The sequence below is a fragment of the Mus caroli genome, unplaced genomic scaffold, assembly GCF_978045245.1.
Source record: "Mus caroli unplaced genomic scaffold, Mus_caroli_1 scaffold_14, whole genome shotgun sequence".
In the NCBI taxonomy this organism is placed as follows: Eukaryota; Metazoa; Chordata; class Mammalia; order Rodentia; family Muridae; genus Mus; species Mus caroli.
In genome coordinates, this window is record NW_028227269.1 from 30,186,856 (window position 1) to 30,207,567 (window position 20,712).

Sequence of the window (20,712 nt, forward strand, 5' to 3'; positions counted from 1 at the left end):
GGAGATGATATTAATTTGGAAATTTAATACTGTAAGCATTTGCGTGTTTGGACACACACACACACTCACACATACACATGCACACACACACAGACAAATGCGAGTGCGCGCCTGTGTGAATACAGGGAAGGGAGTGAGATATCTTATGTGACACATGTAGAAGAAATTAACATCTAAAAGTCTGCACCTTATTTTTTTGAGACAGGCTCTCACGGAGTTAACTGCTTCAGTTAGACTGATTGGCCACCAGACACCTAGGAAACACCTGCCTCTGCCTCCCACCATGCTGAGATTGCAAGTATGTGCTACCCCACCTTGCACTTATTCTGGGCCTGAACTCAGTCTTTATGTTTTCACGGTAAGCACTTTACCCACTGAGCCATTCCCCAGCCCCTACCATAAAACAATAATTAGATCTTATTATGTATTATTTTGGCCTTTACTATAATCCAGAGCTGAAATCAGATACAAATGTACTTCTGTAAAAAATGGTTTTCTGAAGAGAGTTTGGTCAGTTTTGAAATAAAAAAAAAATGAATGATTTAGTTCTTTAGCAATGCATATTAGGATTGTGAACATAGGACCTGCTTGGTCTAAGCTAGAACATCAGCAAAGAACTTTCTTGCTATAGGTAGGATTAGGAAGGTCTTTAAACAGATAATGTCACAACTGTCAAGCCAGGAGCGGTCTCCTGTACAAAAGGCTCTACAGCTGGCTTACCAGAAGCTCGGCATTACCTTCGAATTTGGCCATCCAGAGCCATTTTTACATCACTAGGTAAAGAGGAGTATTTGAGGAAAAGCCACATTCTCTCCTGGATGGGAAGAGGCTGCTTGCTCCTCCAAGAAAGAGAGCTGAGGGCTCGGGAGTGGGTGCCAACTCGTCCAAGCCACTTCTAGTTTGTTAACTCTGACCCCTGGGGGTTGGACTCTGCAAGTGCAACTTCTGATGCCCACAAAGGCACTCCACAGACCATGACAGAGCCGGCTAGCATACCTGCAAGGAGAACTCTCAGGGAACCGACAAAACAGAGAGGAAACGTCATTTAAAAGGCACCTAGAAAAAGAGAACCCATTAAAATAATAAACTCAAACGAAGAGCTTTGTAACTTACTGGTAATTTTCATCACTCAGATAAGAATGCATTATTGACAAAAATCATACATGTTTGTCAATATTACTCATAAAACAAACATTTACCAGTGAATCACAGAACTAGTATACCAAGGACTTCCAGGTGGGTTGATGGTACATGCCTTTAACCCCAGAACTTGGGAGACAAAGGCAGGCAGGTCTTTGAGTTCCAGGCCAGTCTGGTCAACAGAGAGAGCTCTAGAATAGTCAGGGACACCTAGACAAAACTTCTCTTAAAAAGGAAAGAAAGGGGGCTGGTGAGATGGCTCAGTGAGTAAGAGCACCCGACTGCTCTTCCAAAGGTCCGGCGTTCAAATCCCAGCAACCACATGGTAGCTCACAACCATCCGTAACGAGATCTGACTCCCTCTGCTGGAGTGTCTGAAGACAACGACAGTGTACTTACATATAATAAATAAATAAATCTTAAAAAAAAAAAAAAGGAAAGAAAGAAAGAAAGAAAGAAAAAGGAAGGAAGGAAAGAAAGAAAGGAAGGAGGGGAGGAGGGAGGAAAGGAAGAAAGAAAGAAAAAGAAAGGAAAAGAAAAGGGAATATTAAACATCCACTGTGTGCCAGATCCACTGTGTGCCAGATAGAGATAAATGTACTGCCATAGGTCCATGTAAAATGGGCTAAAGGCTCTGGGGACACTTGTATTGACAATACAAAGAACTACTAGAAGTAAAAAATATTAACTTTAATAAAGGCAAAATAAGTGTAAGAATGTAGAGGTTCAAATACGAGAGCAGACCAGAAGGACTACAGGAGTCTGTCCTGGAGAGCATAAGCATTCCTCTGTCTTGTGAAGGCTGAAGGTGAATTGCTCAGACGGCAGGTCTATGTAAGAGAATGAATGGTTGTCAGTTGAAATGATCTAAGCACAGATCACGGGAAGAGGGTCCTTACTTAAAAGCATTTTCTAAAACCCCTCAAAGAAAATTTCCCTTGATAGTTCAGATGTTCAGCCATGGTTCACAGGACAAACCTGGCTACCCATAGAACTACCCCTGAGCTGGGGTATTTGGAGAAGGGGTCTCATTGTGGGGAAAGGAGGGCAGGAAGAATTCTGATATGGATATAGACATGACAGGCAGAACTGTGTGATTGCTGCTAGGGTATCTTTCATTTAGTTTGACCCCAGAAATTGAATAATGGACAGTCAAATGGAACTTAATAAAAAAAAATGCAAAGCCTTCCAGAACATTCTTTCAACCTTTAAAAAAATGTGTATTCATTGTATTAGGTATGGGTGTTATGATACATGACCAATTCTGATGAAACCAATACTGTGTTGAGGGAGTGAAACAAATGACAGTGAACACCGAAGAACAATACGACAGAAACAAGGAGAGAGGAGACTGGACACGATGGACAGATGAGAATGATAACATGGACGTGCATTGGGAAAGATCCTAGTGGATTCAAGATTTAGACATAAGGCTCCTCAAAGTTAGAGGGAAGAAAATAAGACTTGGTTAGTGGGAAGCAAGACTGTACCTACCTGCCATAACCAAAGTGGGACAGACCATTCACCTAAGGGTTTCTACAGGCTGGCTCTAGATTAGACTCCGAATAGAAACAGATCAGACAGAACTTTTGCTCACAGGGCTCACACATTCGAAGGCATTGATTGATTATTTCGGTTTACAGTGCCTCATGTCGAAGATGCCGTGGGGGTGGGGGTGGGAAGCACAGGAGGGATGGAGTTGGGGAAAGGAGAGAAACTATTGGTTCAGGGTGGCAGGGGAAGCCTCCAGAGAGGGAGGGGGAGAGGGAGGAAGAGACAGACCCTAAGGAAAGAGTTTTGGTCACCAGTCTCTGGCTTCCTTTTTATAGTTTCCTCTTTATTATAGCTTTGCACTGTTCTTGCTCTCAGAGGACACTCCACCCGTGGAAAGCAGATTTGAATACTGGAACATTAGAGGGTTCTTCACTGAGACCGGAAACTGGAGGAACCCATACCGACAATGTGTGGAGGCGTTCATATTTGCATTTTATTAAAATTCGCAGGCATTACAGTGACTACTAGACAGAGAAGGCAAGCTTTGGGAGATAAGTCACCAGCTAACTGTGGATGCTGATGGACACTACTCTCGATGTCTTGTCTCCAAGTCATTTGTGTCCTTTGTCTCAGTAGTGTCTCAGATTCTCGGGTGCTGTATCTGAGTCATCACCCTAACCCCCCACGGCACTTCAGATGCTGTTCAGTAATCACTGTGCCAGAATGGAATTTCTTTTAAAGAAAAAAAAATGTCTCTATCTTAGGGAAAGTAGGATCCCATCAGCCCGGAGATCTGAAAGAGGCACAAAGTAGAACTATTCTAAAGAAAGCCTCTCAACATGATGAGCTCTTACTGAACTAAAATAACGTGCAATAGCTCCATTATCTATTATTGAATCTTAGGAAATGGAGAGCCAGCCAGGCCCGAACTTTCTAGAAGAGCTTTCTGAGGCCATCTAATATTAAATTACAACCCAGGGGCAGACCACTAGCTAAATATTCTGGGTGGAAGACAGGAAAAAGGATAGAATTCTTTTATGGTTTAAATCTTAAAATATCTCCCACAGGCTTATGTTTTGAATGCTTAGCCCTCAGCTTCTGGCTTCTTTTGAAACCTGTGGAGCTTTTAGAAGGCAGGATCTGGCCAGTGGAAGCAGGTCTTTGGTTCTGGCCTTTTCCATTGCTTCCTGGTATAGCCATCATATGAGGGACCTAGCTATACGCTCCTGTTGCCTTGGATTGAGCTGTCCTGTTGCCATGACTTCACCTCTGGGATGAGTGGAAATCCAAAAAACCCTTAGTCTAAAACAATCCCATTTTCACTTAAACTACTTCTGTTAGGTACTTGGTCACAGTGACACAAATGTTATCAACACAAACCCCAACTAAAGAGAGACATACAACTGTCCTTAGCTGTTGTTTGCAGGGCAGGCCACCAAGTCACTTTCTCGATAAAGATGATCCTGAACTTCTGATGCTCCCAATTTTACCTCCCAAGTACTGGAATTATAGGCAGGCACCACCACGCCCAGCTTGTGTTTGGCTTTTTGGAACAGGGTCTTACTATGTAGTCCAAGCTAAGTCTCAAACCTCATAATCCTTCTGCCTTCACCTCCTAAGTATTGGGATTACAGACAGGCATGGCTTCTATTCTTCTTTTCTACTATAGACCCTTCCACCCAGATCTGCCCTCTCAGTCAGTCCCTTCCCGCCATACTGCAGTCATTTGCTTCGGATCTTCAGAAAGCTCTGATTATTTTAAAATCTGCTAATAATAAAATACAAGAAGTCAGACAAAGAGAAGGTAGGGAATTTCACGTAAAGACCTTAAAAATAAGCATGAGAAAGAGAGAAGGAGCTTTAGTGTCTGGGAATACTGTAAAATAGAAATTAATGTATCATATGTATGTATGTATGTATGTTGTGTATACGTGTGTGGATGAAGGTGCATGTGCATGTACATGTATTCATGTATGGGTGTATAAGTCAAAGGATAACATTGGTTATATTTCTCAATCACTTTCTGCTTTATTTTTAAAAAGTGTTTGTTTGTTTTTATTCCTATGTGAATGGGTGTTCTCTTGCCCGGATTTCTATGTACCACTTGTGTTAGTACCTGCAGAGGCCAGAAGAGGGTACTGAATCCCCTGGAACTTGATTTGCAGATGGTTGTTGCAGTCATGTGGGTGCTGAGAAACAAACCTGGGTCCTCTAAAGGAGCACTGACTGCTCTTAAACTGCGGAGCCATCTTTGTAGCCTCTTCACTGGGTTTTTTTGAGACTGGGTCTCTCACTGAACCTAGAGCTCACCACCTTGGCTAACTGAACTGGCTAGCAAGCCCTAAGGATCTTTCTGGGCCCACAGACATCCACTGCTTGGCTTTTCACATGGATGTTGGGATCTGAACTCAGAACCTTAAGCTTGCAGGCAAGCACTTTACTTGCTGAGTCCTCTACCCAGGCGTGTATCATATCATTTTGAAATCAATACTATTGCTATTGATTAATACTTTTCCTTTGGAAGATTATCTCATTTATTTCATGATATGATTTATTAAATCAATAGGATCAGATAATCTCATTTTAGAAATTTTGACAGAAACGTAATTAACTCATATTGTTACCAAATTATTCTTGCCTTAAATTAAAATGTGAGACTTCTATTTAGTACTAGTAGAAGCCAGTAGAGCCAAAGTACTGTATTATTATTAGAGTCCATTTGAGAATAGAAGAGGATACTTAGAAAAATAACAAACACAGTAATTACTATACTAAACTTTATTCTTCAGGAGCAGTTAATCTTAGCCTAAAATTGAACAAGAAGCTGGTTCTACGGAAGACTGTGAATTTGCAAATTGAGAGAATTATAATGGTTTGTTGAAGTACCTTATGAATGTGTCTTATTGTAAGGGCCCCAAAGGACAGATTTTCAAGTAGTGTCATTACAGAGATGGTAAAGGCGAGATGGATGAATCAGCTTAAATTCTGAGTGACTCCCTCTGATTGAGATGGGAACTTGATGTTTCTTGGTGTTGTTTCTGACAGCTTTAAAAAGGAAAAAAGGAATTGGCTGAGTGTGGCGGCATGTGCCTTTCATCCTAGCACTTGGGAGGCAGAGGTAAGTGGATCCCTGCGACTTCAAGGCCAGTCTGGTCCATTATCCAGTTCCAGGTCAGTCAGAGTCAGAGCTACATAGTGAGACCATGTCTTTTTAAAAATGTATTACGGTATAACTGACTCACTCTACAATTCTTTCACTCAAAATCTAAGGATTTTAGGACATTCACATGTGTCCATTACAATCAATTTAGAACATTTATGGTTTTTTAATTTTTATTAAACTAATAAAATTTATTTTAAAATATACAAGTCCGTATTGACATATTTTAAGTCACCAAAATAATTTGTAATAGTTAAATGCCTCTTAAATATACATGATATCTTCTGAAGCTAAAAGTAATATTCACTCAACCAGTTTTTAAAATCTATTTGGAACATTAAACATTATAGTAGTAGAAAAAAATCTCTTATGAAGTCCTCTATGAAAGGAAATTATGACAGGCTCCTTATTAGACAGAAACTGTTCCATCTCCAAGGGAGAATAGGCAGTGTAACTTAACTGTCTGTGGGTTCATAGGATGAACTGGGTAGTGTTCCCTCTGTTTCTATTTTGTGGAATAGTTTGAAGAGTATTGGTATTAGATTATCTTTGAAGGTCTGATAGAGTTCTGCACTAAACCCATCTGGTCCTGGGCTTTTGTTGTTGTTGTTAGGAGACTTTTAATGACTGCTTCTATTTCTTTAGGGGTTATGGGACTGTTTGGATGGTTTATCTGATCCTGATTTAACTTTGGTATTTGGTATCTGTCTAGAAAATTGTCCATTTCATCCAGCTTTTCCAGTTTTGATGAATATAGGCTTCTGTAGTAGTAGGATCTAATGAGTTTTTTTTTTAATTTCTTCAGTTTCTGTTGTTATATTTCCCTTTTCATTTCTGATTTTGTTAATTTGGATTCTGTCTCTGTGCCCTCTGGTTAGTCTGGCTAAGGGCTCATCTATCTTTGTTTTCTCAAAGAACCAACTCCTGGTTTTGTTAACTCTTTGTATAGTTCTTTTTGTTTCTACTTGGTTGATTTCAGCCCTGAGTTTGATTATTTCCTGCAGTCTACTCCTCTTGGATGTATTTGCTTCTTTCTGATCTATAGCTTTCAGATGTGCTGTTAAGCTGGTAGTGTATGCTCCTACAATTTCTTTTTGGAGGCACTCAGAGCTGAGTTTTCCTCTTAGCACTGCTTTCATTGTGCTCCATAAATTTGGGTATGTTGTGCCTTCATTTTCATTAAATTCTAAAAAGTCTTTAATTTCTTTCTTTCTTTCTTTCTTTCTTTCTTTCTTTCTTTCTTTCTTTCTTTCTTTCTTTCTTTCTTTCTTTCTTTTTCTCTCTCTCTCTCTCTCTCTCTCTCTCTCTCTCTTTCTTTCTTTCTTTCTTTCTTTCTTTCTTTCTTGACCAAGTTATCATTGAGTAGGGTATTGTTCAGCTTCAATGTGTATGTGGGCTTTCTGTTGTTTTTGTTGTTATTGAAGACCAGCCTTAGTCCATGGTGATCTGATAAGATGCATGGTATTATTTCAATCTTCTTGTATCTTTTGAGGCCTATTTTGTGACTGAGTATATGGTCAATTTTCGAGAAGGTACATTCTTTTGGTTTAGGATAAAATGTTCTATACATATTTGTTAAATCCATCTGGTCCATAACTTCTATTAGTTTCACTGTGTCTCTGTTTAGTTTCTGTTTCCATGATCAGTCCATTGATGAGAGTGGGGTGTTGAAGTCTCCCCCTATTATTATGTGCTTTGTGCAATGTGTGCTTTGAGCTTCAGTAAAGTTTCTTTTATGAGTGTGGGTGTCCTTGCATTTGGAGCATAGATGTTCAGAATTGAGAGTTCTTGGTAGATTATTATTTGATGAGTATGAAAGTGTCCTTCCTTATCCTTTTTGATAACTTTTGGTTGAAATTTTATTTTATTCGATATTAGAATGGCTACTCCAGCTTGCTTCTTGGGACCATTTGCTTGGAAAATTGTTTTCCAGTCCTTTACTGTGAGGTAGTGTCTGTCTTTGACCCTGAGGCACGTTTCCTGTTTATGTATCCAGCTGGCTATTCTACATCTGTTTATTTATTTATTTATTCATTCATTCATTCATTCATTTATTCTTTTGGGTTTTTCGAGTCAGGGTTTCTCTGTATAGTCCTGACTGTCCTGGAACTCACTTTGTAGACCAGGCTGACCTTGAACTCAGAAATCCTCCTGCCTCTGCCTCCCGAGTGCTGGGATTAAAGGCGTGTGCCACCACTGCCGGCCTATGTCTTTTTATTGGGGAAGTGAATCCATTGATATTAAGAGCTATTAAGGAATAGTGATTGTTGCTTCCTATTATTTTTGATGTTGTTTTCATGTTTGTGTGGTTATCTTCTTTTGGGTTTGTTGAAAGAAGATTACTTTCTTGCTTTTTCTAGGGTGTAGTTTCCCTTCTTATGTTGGTTTTCCATCTATTATTATTTATAGGGCTGGGTTTGTGGAAAGATATTGTGTACATTTGTTTTTGTCATGGAATATCTTGGTTTCTCTATCTATGGCAATTGAGAGTTTTGCTGGGTATAGTAGCCTGGGATGGCATTTGTGTTCTCTTAGTGTCTGTATGACATCTGCCCAGGACTTTCATAGTCTCTGGTGACAAGTCTGGTGTATTTCTGATAGGTCTGCCTTGATATGTTACTTGATCTTTTTCCCTTACTGTTTTTAATATTCTTTCTTTATTTTGTGCATTTGGTGTTTTGACTATTATGTGACAGGAGGAATTTCTTTTCTGGTACAATCTACTTGGATTTCTGTAGTCTTCTTGTATGTGGATAGGCATTTCTTTCTTTAGGTTAGGGAAGTTTTCTTCTATAATTTTGTTGAAGATATTTACTGGCCCTTTGAGTTGGGACTCTTCACTCTTTTCTATAACTATTATCCTTAGGTTTGGTTTTCTCATTGTGTCCTGGATTTCCTGGATGTTTTGAGTTAGGATCTTTTTGCATTTTGCATTTTCTTTGATTGTTGTGTCCATGTTCTCTATGGAATCTTCTGCACCTGAGATTCTCTCTTCCATCTCTTATATTCTGTTGCTGATGCTCACATCTGTGGTTCCAGATTTCTTTCCCAGGGTTTCTATCTCCAGGGTTGTCTCCCTTTGTAATTTCTTTATTGTTTCTATTTCCATTTTTAGATCCTGGAAGGTTTTGTTCATTATTTCACCTGTTGGTTTGTTTTTTCCTGTAATTCTTTAAGGGATTTTTTGTGTTTCCTCTTTAAGAGCTTCTAGTTGTTTACCTGTATTTTCCTGTATTTCTTTTTTTTTTTTTTTTTTTTTTTGGTTTTTCGAGACAGGGTTTCTCTGTGTAGCCCTGGCTGTCCTGGCACTCACTTTGTAGACCAGGCTGGCCTCGAACTCAGAAATCCGCCTGCCTCTGCCTCCCGAGTGCTGGGATTAAAGGCGTGCGCCACCACGCCCGGCCGCTCCTGTATTTCTTTAAGGGAGATATTTATGTCCTTCTTAAAGTCCCCTATCATCATCATGAGATGTGATTTTAAATCAGAATCTTGCTGTTCTGGTGTGTTGGGTTATCCAGGGCTTGCTGTGGTTGGAAAACTGGTTTCTGATGATGCCAAGTAGCCTTGGTTTCTGTTTCTTAAGTCATTGCCCTTGTTTCTCGACATCTGGTTATCTCTGGTGTTAGCTGATCTTGCTGTCTCTGACTGTGGCTTGTCCCTTCTGCAGGCCTGTATGCCAATACCCCTGGGAGACCAGTTCTCTCTGGGAGGAATTTGGGTATGGAGAGCTGTGGCACAGGATCAGTTCTGGAGTTCAGATGGAAACTGAAAGGATACTGTCCCCAGCTGTAACTTAGTTCCTGTGTCCTGATGTCTCTGGGTGAATCTTAGGCCAGGAATTTGAGCTGAAGTGGTGGTCTTACCTGTGCTCTCAAGTGTGTCAGCTCTACTGGGAGACATGCTCTCTTCCAGTGATACTTGGGTATGAATTTAGAACACTTATACTCTACTGGAAACAAAGCTGGCATCATCAGTCAATTCCTATTTCTTTTTTTTTTTCTTGACTTAATTCTTTTTTCCTTTATAATTTTTTTAATTAGGTATTTTCCTCATTTATATTTCCAATGCTATCCCAAAAGTCCCCCATACCTTCCCCCCAACCCCTACCCACCCACTCCCACTTTTTGGCCCTGGCATTCCCCTGTACTGGGGCATGTAAAGTTTGCAAGTCCAATGGGCCTCTCTTTCCAGTGATGGCCTACTAGACCATCTTTTGATACATATGCAGCTAGAGTCAAGAGCTCTGGGGTACTGGTTAGTTCATAATGTTGTTCCACCTATAGGGTTGCAGATCCCTTTAGCTCCTTGGGTACTTTCTCTAGCTCCTCCATTGGGGGCCCTGTGATCTGCCCAATAGCTGACTGTGAGCATCCACTTATGTGTTTGCTAGGCCCCGGCATTGTCTCACAAGAGACAGCTATATCTGGGTCCTATCAGCACAATCTTGCTAGTGTATGCCATGGTGTCAGCGTTTGGAAGCTAATTATGGGATCGATCCCTGGATATGGCAGTCTCTAGATGGTCCATCCTTTTGTCTCAGCTCCAAACTTTGTCTCTGTAACTCCTTCCATGGGTGTTTTGTTCTCAATTCTAAGAAGGGGCAAAGTGTCCACACTTTGGTCTTCGTTCTTCTTGAGTTTCATGTGTTTTGCAAATTGTAACTTATATCTTGGGTATTCTAAGTTTCTGGGCTAATATCCACTTATCAATGAGTACATATCATTTGAGTTCTTTTGTGATTGTGTTACCTCACTCAGCATGATGCCCTCCAGGTCCAACCATTTGCCTAGGAATTTCATAAATTCATTCTTTTTAATAGCTGAGTAGTACTCCATTGTGTAAATGTACCACATTTTTTTTGTATCCATTCCTCTGTTGAGGGGCATCTGGGTTCTTTCCAGCTTCTGGCTATTATAAATAAGGCTGCTATGAACATAGTGGAGCATGTTTCTTTCTTACTAGTTGGAACATCTTCTGGATATATGCCCAGGAGAGGAATTGTGGGATCCTCCGGTAGTACCATGTCCAATTTTCTGAGAAACTGCCAGACTGATTTCCAGAGTGATTCCAACAGTGGAGGAGTGTTCCTCTTTCTCCACATCCTTGCCAGCATCTGATGTCACCTGAATTTTTGATCTTAGCCATTCTGACTGGTGTGAGATGGAATCTCAGGGTTGTTTTGATTTGCATTTCCCTGATGATTAAGGATGCTGAGCAGTTTTTCAGGTATTTCTTAGCCATTCGATATTCCTCAGGTGAGAATTCTTTGTTTAGCTCTGAGCCCCATTTTTTTAATGGGGTTATTTGATTTTCTGGAGTCCACCTTCTTGAGTTCCTTATATATATTGGATATTAGTCCTCTATCTGATTTAGGATAGGTAAAGATCCTTTCCCAATCTGTTGGTGGCCTTTTTGTCTTATTGACGGTGTCTTTTGCCTTACAGAAGCTTTGCAGTTTTATGAGGTCCCATTTGTCAATTCTCGATCTTACAGCACAAGCCATTGCTGTTCTATTCAGGAATTTTTCTCCTGTGCCAATATCTTTGAGACTTCTCCCCACTTTCTCCTCTATGAGGTTCAGTGTCTCTGGTTTTATGTGGAGCTCCTTGATCCACTTAGATTTGACCTTAGTACAAGGAGATAGGAATGGATCAATTCGCATTCTTCTACATGATAACAAACAGTTGTGCCAGCACCATTTGTTGAAAATGCTGTCTTATTTCCACTGGATGGTTTTAGCTCCCTTGTCGAAGATCAGGTGACCATAGGTGTGTGGGTTCATTTCTAGGTCTTCAATTCTATTCCATTGGTCTACTTTTCTGTCGTTATACCAGTACCATGCCGTTTTTATTACAATTGCTCTGTAGTAAAGCTTTAGGTCAGGCAAGGTGATTCCACCAGAGGTTCTTTTATCCTTGAGAAGAGTTTTTGCTATCCTAAGTATTTTGTTGTTCCAGATGAATTTGCAGATTGCTCTTTCTAATTCGTTGAAGAATTGAGTTGGAATTTTGATGGGGATTGCATTGAATCTGTAGATTGCTTTTGGCAAGATAGCCATTTTTACAATGTTGATCCTGTCAATCCATGAGCATGGGAGATCTTTCCATTTTCTGACATCTTCTTTAATTTCTTTCTTCAGAGACTTGAAGTTCTTGTCATACAGATCTTTCACTTCCTTAGTTAGAGCCACGCCAAGATATTTTATATTATTTGTGACTATTGAGAAGGGTGTTGTTTCCCTAATTTCTTTCTCAGCCTGTTTATTCTTTGTGTAGAGAAAGGCCATTGACTTGTTTGAGTTGATTTTATATCCAGCTACTTCACCGAAGCTGTTCATCAGGTTTAGGAGTTCTCTGGTGGAATTTTTAGGGTCACTAATATATATACTATCATATCATTTGCAAAGAGTGATATTTTGACTTCTTCTTTTCCAATTTGTATCCGCTTGATCTCCTTTGTTGTCGAATTGCTCTGGCCTAGACTTCAAGTACAATGTTGAATAGGTAGGGAGAAAGTGGGCAGCCTTGTTTAGTCCTTGATTTTAGTGGGATTGCTTCCAGCTTCTCACCATTTACTTTGATGTTGGCTACTGGTTTGCTGTAGATTGCTTTTATCATGTTTAAGTATGGGCCTTGAATTCCTGATGTTTCCAAGACTTTTATCATGAATGGGTGTTGGATTTTGTCAAATGCTTTCTCCAAATCTAACGAGATGATCATGTGGTTTTTGTCTTTGAGTTTGTTTATATAATGGATTATGTTGATGGATTTTCATATATAAAACCATCCCTGCATCCCTGGGATGAAACCTACTTGGTCAGGATGGATGATTGTTTTGATGTGTTCTTGGATTCGGTTAGCGAGAATTTTATTGAGTATTTTTGCATCTATATTCATAAGGGAAATTGGTCTGAAGTTCTCTATCTTTGTTGGATCTTTCTGTGGTTTAGGTATCAGAGTAATTGTGACTTTATAGAATGAGTTGGGTAGAGTACCTTCTACTTCTATTTTGTGGAGTAGTTTGTGCAGAACTGGAATTAGTTCTCCTTTGAAGGTCTGATAGAACTCTGCACTAAACCCATATGGTCTTGGGCTTTTTTTTTTTTTTTTTTTGGTTGGGAGACCATTAATGACTGTTTCTATTTCTTTAGGGGATCTGGGACTGTTTAGATCGTTAACTTGATCCTGGTTTAACTTTGGTACCTGGTATCTGTCTAGAAATTTGTCCATTTCGTTCAGGTTTTCCAGTTTTGTTGAGTATAGCCTTTTGTAGAAGGATCTGATGGTGTTTTGGATTTCTTCAGGGTTTGTTGTTATGTCTCCCTTTTCATTTCTGATTTTGTTAATTAGGATGCTGTCCCTGTGCCCTCTAGTGTGTCTGGCTAAGGGTTTATCTATCTTGTTGATTTTCTCAAAGAACCAGCTCCTCCTTTGGTTGATTCTTTGAATAGTTCTTTTTGTTTCCACTTGGTTGATTTCACCCCTGAGTTTGATTATTTCCTGCCGTCTACTTCTCTTGGGTGAATTTGCTTCCTTTTTTTCTAGAGCTTTTAGGTGTGTTGTCAAGCTGCTAGTGTGTGCTCTCTCTAGTTTCTTTTTGGAGGCACTCAGAGCTATGAGTTTCCCTCTTAGAAATGCTTTCATAGTGTCCTATAGGTTGGGTATGTTGTGGCTTCATTTTCATTAAACTCTAAAAAGTCTTTAATTTCTTTCTTTATTCCTTCCTTGACCAAGGTATCATTGAGAAGAGTGTTGTTCAGTTTCCACGTGAATGTTGGCTTTCATTATTTATGTTGTTATTGAAGATCAGCCTTAGTCCATGGTGGTCTGATAGGATGCATGGGACGATTCCAATATTTTTGTATCTGTTGAGGCCTGTTTTGTGACCAATTTTATGGTCAGTTTTGGAGAAGGTATCATGAGGTGCTGAGAAGTAGGTATATCCTTTTGTTTTAGGATAAAATGTTCTATAGATATCTGTTAAGTCCATTTGTTTCATCACTTCTGTTAGTTTCACTGTGTCCCTGTTTAGTTTCTGTTTCCACAATCTGTTCCTTGGTGAAAGTGGTGTGTTGAAGTCTCCCACTATTATTGTGTGAGGTTCAATATGTGCTTTGAGCTTTACTAAAGTTTCTTTAATGAATGTGGCTGCCCTTGCATTTGGAGCATAGTTATTCAGAATTGAGAGTTCCTCTTGGAGGATTTTACCTTTGATGAGTATGAAGTGTCCCTCCTTGTCTTTTTTGATAACTTTGGGTTGGAAGTCGATTTTATTCGATATTAGAATGACTACTCCAGCTTGTTTCTTCTGACCATTTGCTTGGAAAATTGTCTTCCAGCCTTTCACTCTGATTTAGTGTCTGTCTTTTTCCCTGAGATGGGTTTCCTGTAAGCAGCAGAATGTTGGGTCCTGTTTGTGTATCCAGTCTGTTAGTCTATGTCTCTTTATTTGGGAATTGAGTCCATTGATATTAAGAGATATTAAGGAAAAGTAATTGTTGCTTCCTTTTATTTTTGTATTTAGAGTTGGCATACTGTTCTTGTGGCTGTCTTCTTTTTGGTTTGTTGAGGGATTACTTTCTTGATTTTTCTAGGATGTGGTTTCCGTCCTTGTATTGGGTTTTTTTTTTTTTTTTCTGTTATTATCCTTTGAAGGGCTGGATTCCTGGAAAGATAATGTGTGAATTTGGTTTTGTCGTGGAAAACTTTGGTTTCTCCATCTATGGTAATTGAGAGTTTGGCTGGGTATAGGTGCCTGGGCTGGCATTTGTGTTCTCTTCCTGTCTGTATAACATCTGTCCAGGCTCTTCTGGCTTTCATAGTCTCTGGTGAAAAGTCTGGTGTAATTCTGATAGGCCTGCCTTTATATGTTACTTGACCTTTTTCCCTTAATGCTTTTAATATTCAATCTTTATTTAGTGCATTTGTTGTTCTGATTATTATGTGTCGGGAGGAATTTCTTTTCTGGTCCAGTCTATTTGTAGTTCTGAAGGTTTCTTGTATTGTTCATGGGCATCTCTTTCTTTAGGTTTGGGAAGTTTTTTTCTATAATTTTGTTGAAGATATTTGCTGGCCCTTAAAGTTCAAAATCTTCATTCTCATCTACTCCTATTATCCATAGGTTTGGTCTTCTCATTGTGTCCTGGATTTCCTGGATGTTTTGAGCTAGAATCTTTTTGCATTTTGCATTTTCTTTGATTGTTGTGACGAAGTTCTCTATGGAATCTTCTGCACCTGAGATTCTCTCTTCCATCTCTTGTATTCTGTTGCTGATGCATGCATCTATAGTTTCAGATTTCTTTCCTAGGTTTTCTATCTCCAGCGTTGCCTCACTTTGGGTTTTCTTTATTGTGTCTACTTCCCTTTTTAGGTCCTGGATGGTTTTATTCAATTCCATCACCTGTTTGGTCGTTTTTTTCTTGCAATACTTTAAGGGATTTTTGTTCTTCCTCTTTAAGGTCTTCTACCTGTTTAGCAGTGTTCTCCTGTATTTCTTTAAGTGAGTTATTAAAGTCCTTCTTGATGTCCTCTACCATCATCATGAGATATACTTTTAAATCCGAGTCTAGTTTTTCGGGTGTGTTGAGGTGCCCAGGACTGAGTGGGGTGGGAGTGCTGTGTTCTGATGATGGTGAGTGGTCTTGGTTTCTGTTAGTAAGATTCTTATGTTTGCCTTTCGCCATCTGGTAATCTCTGGAGTTAGTTGCTGTAGTTGTCTCTGGTTAGATCTTGTTCCTCAGGTGTTTATGTTAGCCTCTATCAGCAGACCTGGGAGACTAGCTCTCTCCTGAGTTTCAGTGCTCAGAGTACTCTCTGCAGGTAGGCTCTCCTCTTGCTGGGAAGGTTCCCAGATATCTGGTGTTCCAACCTGCCTCTGGCAGAAGTTCTGATCCACTCACAGAGGTCTTAAGATCCCGTGGAGGGTCCTGTGTATACCTTATGGGTGTCTGCAGACTCCACGCCCAAGGTACTTGTGCCCCTGATCAGGCCGGGTTTTCTGCTTCCCTAACTAATGCAGTCTCAGGTCCCGAGTGATTGGATTGGAGCAGCTTCTATTTCTTTCTAGTCCCCATCAACTTCTGGTCTATTCAACTGCTAATGTACCTCTGTCTCCATACTTGTATCAATTCTGAACATTAATATAAATAATAATATCACACAATAAGTGGTCTGTTTGATGATATCCTTTTACTGTTTTCAAGGTCCTTCATCCTTTTTATTTGTGGAGTACTGCTTTGTAAAGCTGTGCTACATTTTGTAACTCAGCAACTGATAAGCCTTTGGGTTTCTATTACTTTTGTTCTCATGAATAATGCTGCTGTTTGTGAAATAAAAGATAGGTTTTCCTTTTGTCTTAGGGTTTCTAGTTGTGAAGAGACACTATTTTAGTTAGAGTTTTACTGCTGTGAACAGATACCCTGACCAAGGCAGCTCTTATAAAGGACAACATTTAATTGGGACTGGCTTACAGGTTCAGAGGGTCAGTCCATTATCATCAAGGCAGGAGCATGGCAGCATCCAGGCAGGTAGAACTCTGGCAGAGCCTGAGTTCTAATCTGAAGCCCACTTAGAGAAGACTGTTATCCAAGCAGCTAGGAGGGTCTCAAAGCCCACCCCCACAATGATACACTTCCTCCAACAAGGCCACACCTCATAATACTATCACTCTCTGTTGGCCAACCATATTCAAACCACCTCAGACACCAAGACCAAGGTAACTCTTATAAAAGAAAACATTTAATTGGGAGGGGGGATGTTGCTTACAGTTTTTGAGGGTTATTCTATTATCATCACAGCAGGTAGCATGGTGGCCAGCATATAGACATGGTGCTGGAGAAGTAACCGAAAGCTGTATGTCATGATCCTCAGACAGTAGAGAGGAGGGCAGAGAAAGAGAGAGAGAGAGAGAGAGAGAGAGAGAGAGAGAGAGAGAGAGAGAGAGAGAGAGAGAGAGAGAGAAACACACAGAGAGACAGAGAGACAGAGAATATGTGTCTGGCATGGGCTTTCAAAAGCCCACCCCCAGCAACACATCCCCTCCAACAAAGTCATCCCTCCTAATCTTTCCAACACTCTACCATCTGGGATCCAAGCATCCCAATATATGAGCTTATGAGGCCACTCTTAGTCATAACATCATACATTTCTATTCCTCTATATCCATAATTACAATGGCTAGATCATAAGATAGCTTGATATTTTACCTTTTAAGGACCAGCTAGACTCTTCCAAAGCGTAAGTTTTATTTCCACTAGCATCATCGCAGCCTCATGAATACACATTGCTCTTTCAGTTACAGCTGTCCTGGTAGGTGTGAAGTGGACACTTATCAGAGTTTGACATTTCCCTGATGGCTACGTATGTCACACATCTTTTATTTTACTTAATATTTTAATAATTTTGAAAACTATATGTTCAGATGCATTTTAATATTGAATTTCTTTATTATTGCTCTGAGAGATCCTCATATGTCTTAGATACAAGTTCTTTATAAAATCAACTATTTGAAAATATTTACTTTTTGGAGCTATGGCTCAGAGGCTAAGAGCCCTTGTTCTTCCCGAGGACATGGGTTTGATTCTCAGCACCCACACAATGGCTCACAACCATTGTTAAGATAATTCAAGTTCCAGGAGATTCAATACCCTCTTCTGACCTTCACAGGTACTAAACTTGCATGTGGTGCATATACAAACATGCAGGCAAAATACATGGAAAGTAAAATGAGTAAATCTTTTTTAGGGGGCAGGAGTTCAAGACCGAGTTTCTCTGTGTATAGTTTTGACTATCCTGGAACTTATTCTGTAGACCAACCTGGTCTTGAAAAAAATGAATAAATCTTAAAAACTTAAAACAAACACTGTCCTCTGTGTTGTCCTTTAAGTCCTTGATGGCGTCATTAGAAGCAAATGTTCTATTTTTGATACATTTGTTCCTCTCTCTTTTGCTGTCAGACTTAAAAGCCTGTACTAGCTGTAAGGCCATGAGGTTATAGTTATGTTTCCTCCTTTGAACTTTATGTTTTTATTTCTTTCACTTAGAGGTTTGATACACTTGCATTTTTGGTGTATTTTTGAGGTACAGGTTCAATCATTATCTCCATGTGGATATCCAATTATTTGGGCACAATTTTGACAGTACTGTTCTCTCCTCATAATTGTCTTAGCACCCTTGCTAGAAATCACTTAGACTCTTGATCATAACCTGTTGATTTATCTGCCCATCTTTATTTCAGTACCACAGGGTTCTGATTTACTTTTGTAGTAGATTTTAAAGTCAAGAAATGTGGATCCTCCAGATTTGTTCCTCACAATTATTGAAGTGATTTTGGGCTCATGCTTTTCTGTGCTGGTATCAGACTGAACTTTTTCCTGAGGTGTGTGTTGAACGTGCAGAGTTATTTCAGGACCACTGACAGCTAACCAATGAGTGTACTATCTATGAACGTGTATGCCTTTTCCCTTACTTAGATTCTTTTAAAATTTCCTTTCAACACTGCTATGTGGTTTTAAGAGTTCAAGCTTTATGCTTCTGTACTGGCTAGTTTTTTGTCAACTTGACACAGCTGGAGTTATCACAGAAAAAGGAGCTTCAATTGAGGAAATGCCTCCATGAGATCTGGTTGTGGGGCATTTTCTCAATTAGTGATCAAGGGGGAAAGGCCCCTTGTGGGTGGGACCATCTCTGGGCTGGTAGTCTTGGCTCAATAAGAGAGCAGGCTGAGCAAGCCAGGGGAAGCAAGCCAGTAAAGAGCATCCCTCCATGGCCTCTGCATCAGTTCCTGCTCCCTGACCTGCTTGAGTTCCAGTCCTGACTTCTTTCATTGATGAACAGCAATGTGGAAATGTAAGCTGAATAAACCTTCTCCTCCCCAACTGCTTCTTGGTCATGATGTTTGTGCAGGAATAGAAACCCTGACTAAGACAGCTTCCTAAACTTATTATTACTCTTTTATTCTTTGGGATGTTATTAATCAAATTGTTTTCTTTTTCTTTTCTTTTCTTTTCCCCCAGAGCTGAGGACTGAACGAACCCAGGGTCTTGCGCTTGCTAGGCAAGCGCTCTACCACTGAGCTAAATCCCCAACCCCATCAAATTGTTTTCTTTATATCGTTTTCAGATTGTTCATTGCAATTGATTTCTGTAACCCAACATAGTTTTGTTTTTGAGGTAACCCTTAGGCTGGTAACAGAAAACAGCTAACTACAAGAAATATTGTTTTAAATAGATTATACTAGTATAAATAATATAGTTCAGGCACTGACTTCATTTATCTGAAGATAAAAAAAAATCTCATTAGAAAGCAGATTCAGAGATCAAAGGCATTTAAGCACATCACAATTTTCTTACAGTTTCTAATGCCCATACTCCAGAAAGTGTGGGTAATGCCATCTCTTCCCAATTAGGGACAATTAGTGGCCTGAGAATATTCTTCTTCAGGTCTCAACTCAGCACTTGAAATTTGAAATTCTTTCCCCTCATCTATTCATTTGTCCTATTTATCACAAACAGGGCTCATTGCTAGTTTATTTCCCTAATCATACTTCTTAAAATTGGTAATCATCTTGTGATTTTGTTGTTATCTCCTTCAGCGTAAAAGAACAGACTGAAGACCTTTCCTGGTCACGGAATAGCATCTCATCCAGATTAACTAGGGAATAAGACTGAATTTCCCTAAAAGTGAGTCATGAAAGTATCCAGACAGGAGACCTAAATTGCTCCACATCTAGAGGAACTCTGTGTTGTTAGTTCTGAATCCCAAACATCTCACAAGACTCCTGGCACATAGATGTCTTCTAATCGTAATGAAAGGGAAAAGATGTTCTTCTGAAAAAGTTGGGGACCTTCAGCAGTGCTTTATATAATCCTGTGTGTTGGGGATGGTTTCAAGCGGAAATGATCACACACTTTTGAAGGATTCGCTTAATAGAGGAGCTGGGGCTACGTGGTGCTTGGGCTGATACGGATTCCCATGTCTGTGCATTCAGTGTTCTAGCTGCACGTCGGGTCCTGAGTTGTTCAGGGTCAGGCGATACCTTCCATACCTGAGAACAAAGTCGCTCTTTTCCTTTTCGATTTGCCTGATTTTCAGCTGCTCTACTGATGTTGGACACGAAGACAATAATGGCAGGACCTAGAGCTGATGCCTGAAAATGCCAGCGTTTCATGAAATAAAAACCCCAAATAAGGCTCCTGAGTGAAGAGGCACAGCTCACAGAGAAAGGCTGCTCTCTTTCTGACCAAACCTGAGTTGCTATGAAGAAGGAAATAAGACAAAGAGCCACCAGGATTGCATGATTTAGGAGACTGTTGATTCCTTAGACTGAGAAGGGAGGAAACGGAATGAGAAGGATGGAGTGTGGTGAACGAGGAGAAGCTTATCGCTGCTGTCTGGATGTTTGTGTCCTAACATAGACTGGAACTCGTCCTTAGAGTGATGGCAGTCAGAGATGCGGCATAGGTGACGATTTGGTCATCAAGTGGAGTCCTCATGAGTAATATTAATGACCTTAAAAAAGAAGGCCAAAGAGACCCTTCATCTCTTCAACCATGCGAGGACACTTTACCAACTGCGGAATGAGTCCTCATCAGGTTCTGGATCTACCATTCACTTGATCTTGAACTTCGCAGCCTCCGGAAGTGTGTGTGATGAGTGTCTGTGTATATAAGCCTCTCTGTAGATACCACTTTATTATAGTATCCTAAACAGATTCATAAGCATACTTTTTAATCCAGGTGAGTGTGATTCTTTCGTTTGTTGAGATAGCCTTACTATGTAATGGTGTAGTTAGCATAAACTAGCCTGTACCTCTCTGTGTAGACAGGCTGGTCTCATATTAATCTGCCTCTAGTCTCCAAAATGCTGGCATTAAATTTGGGGGGCTTGAGAGATGGCTTTGTTAAAAGCATTGGCTGCTCT

At 40.0% G+C, this 20,712-nt stretch overlaps 1 long non-coding RNA gene across 1 annotated transcript; it reads left to right on the top strand.

Annotated features, from left to right (window-relative positions):
- Positions 1-304: 304 nt before the first annotated feature.
- Positions 305-20,385, top strand: LOC147001215 (uncharacterized). The gene is made up of 3 exons (XR_015045112.1): positions 305-358; positions 5,680-5,752; positions 19,385-20,385. It is a non-coding gene; the product is annotated as an uncharacterized LOC147001215 (long non-coding RNA).
- Positions 20,386-20,712: the final 327 nt, after the last annotated feature.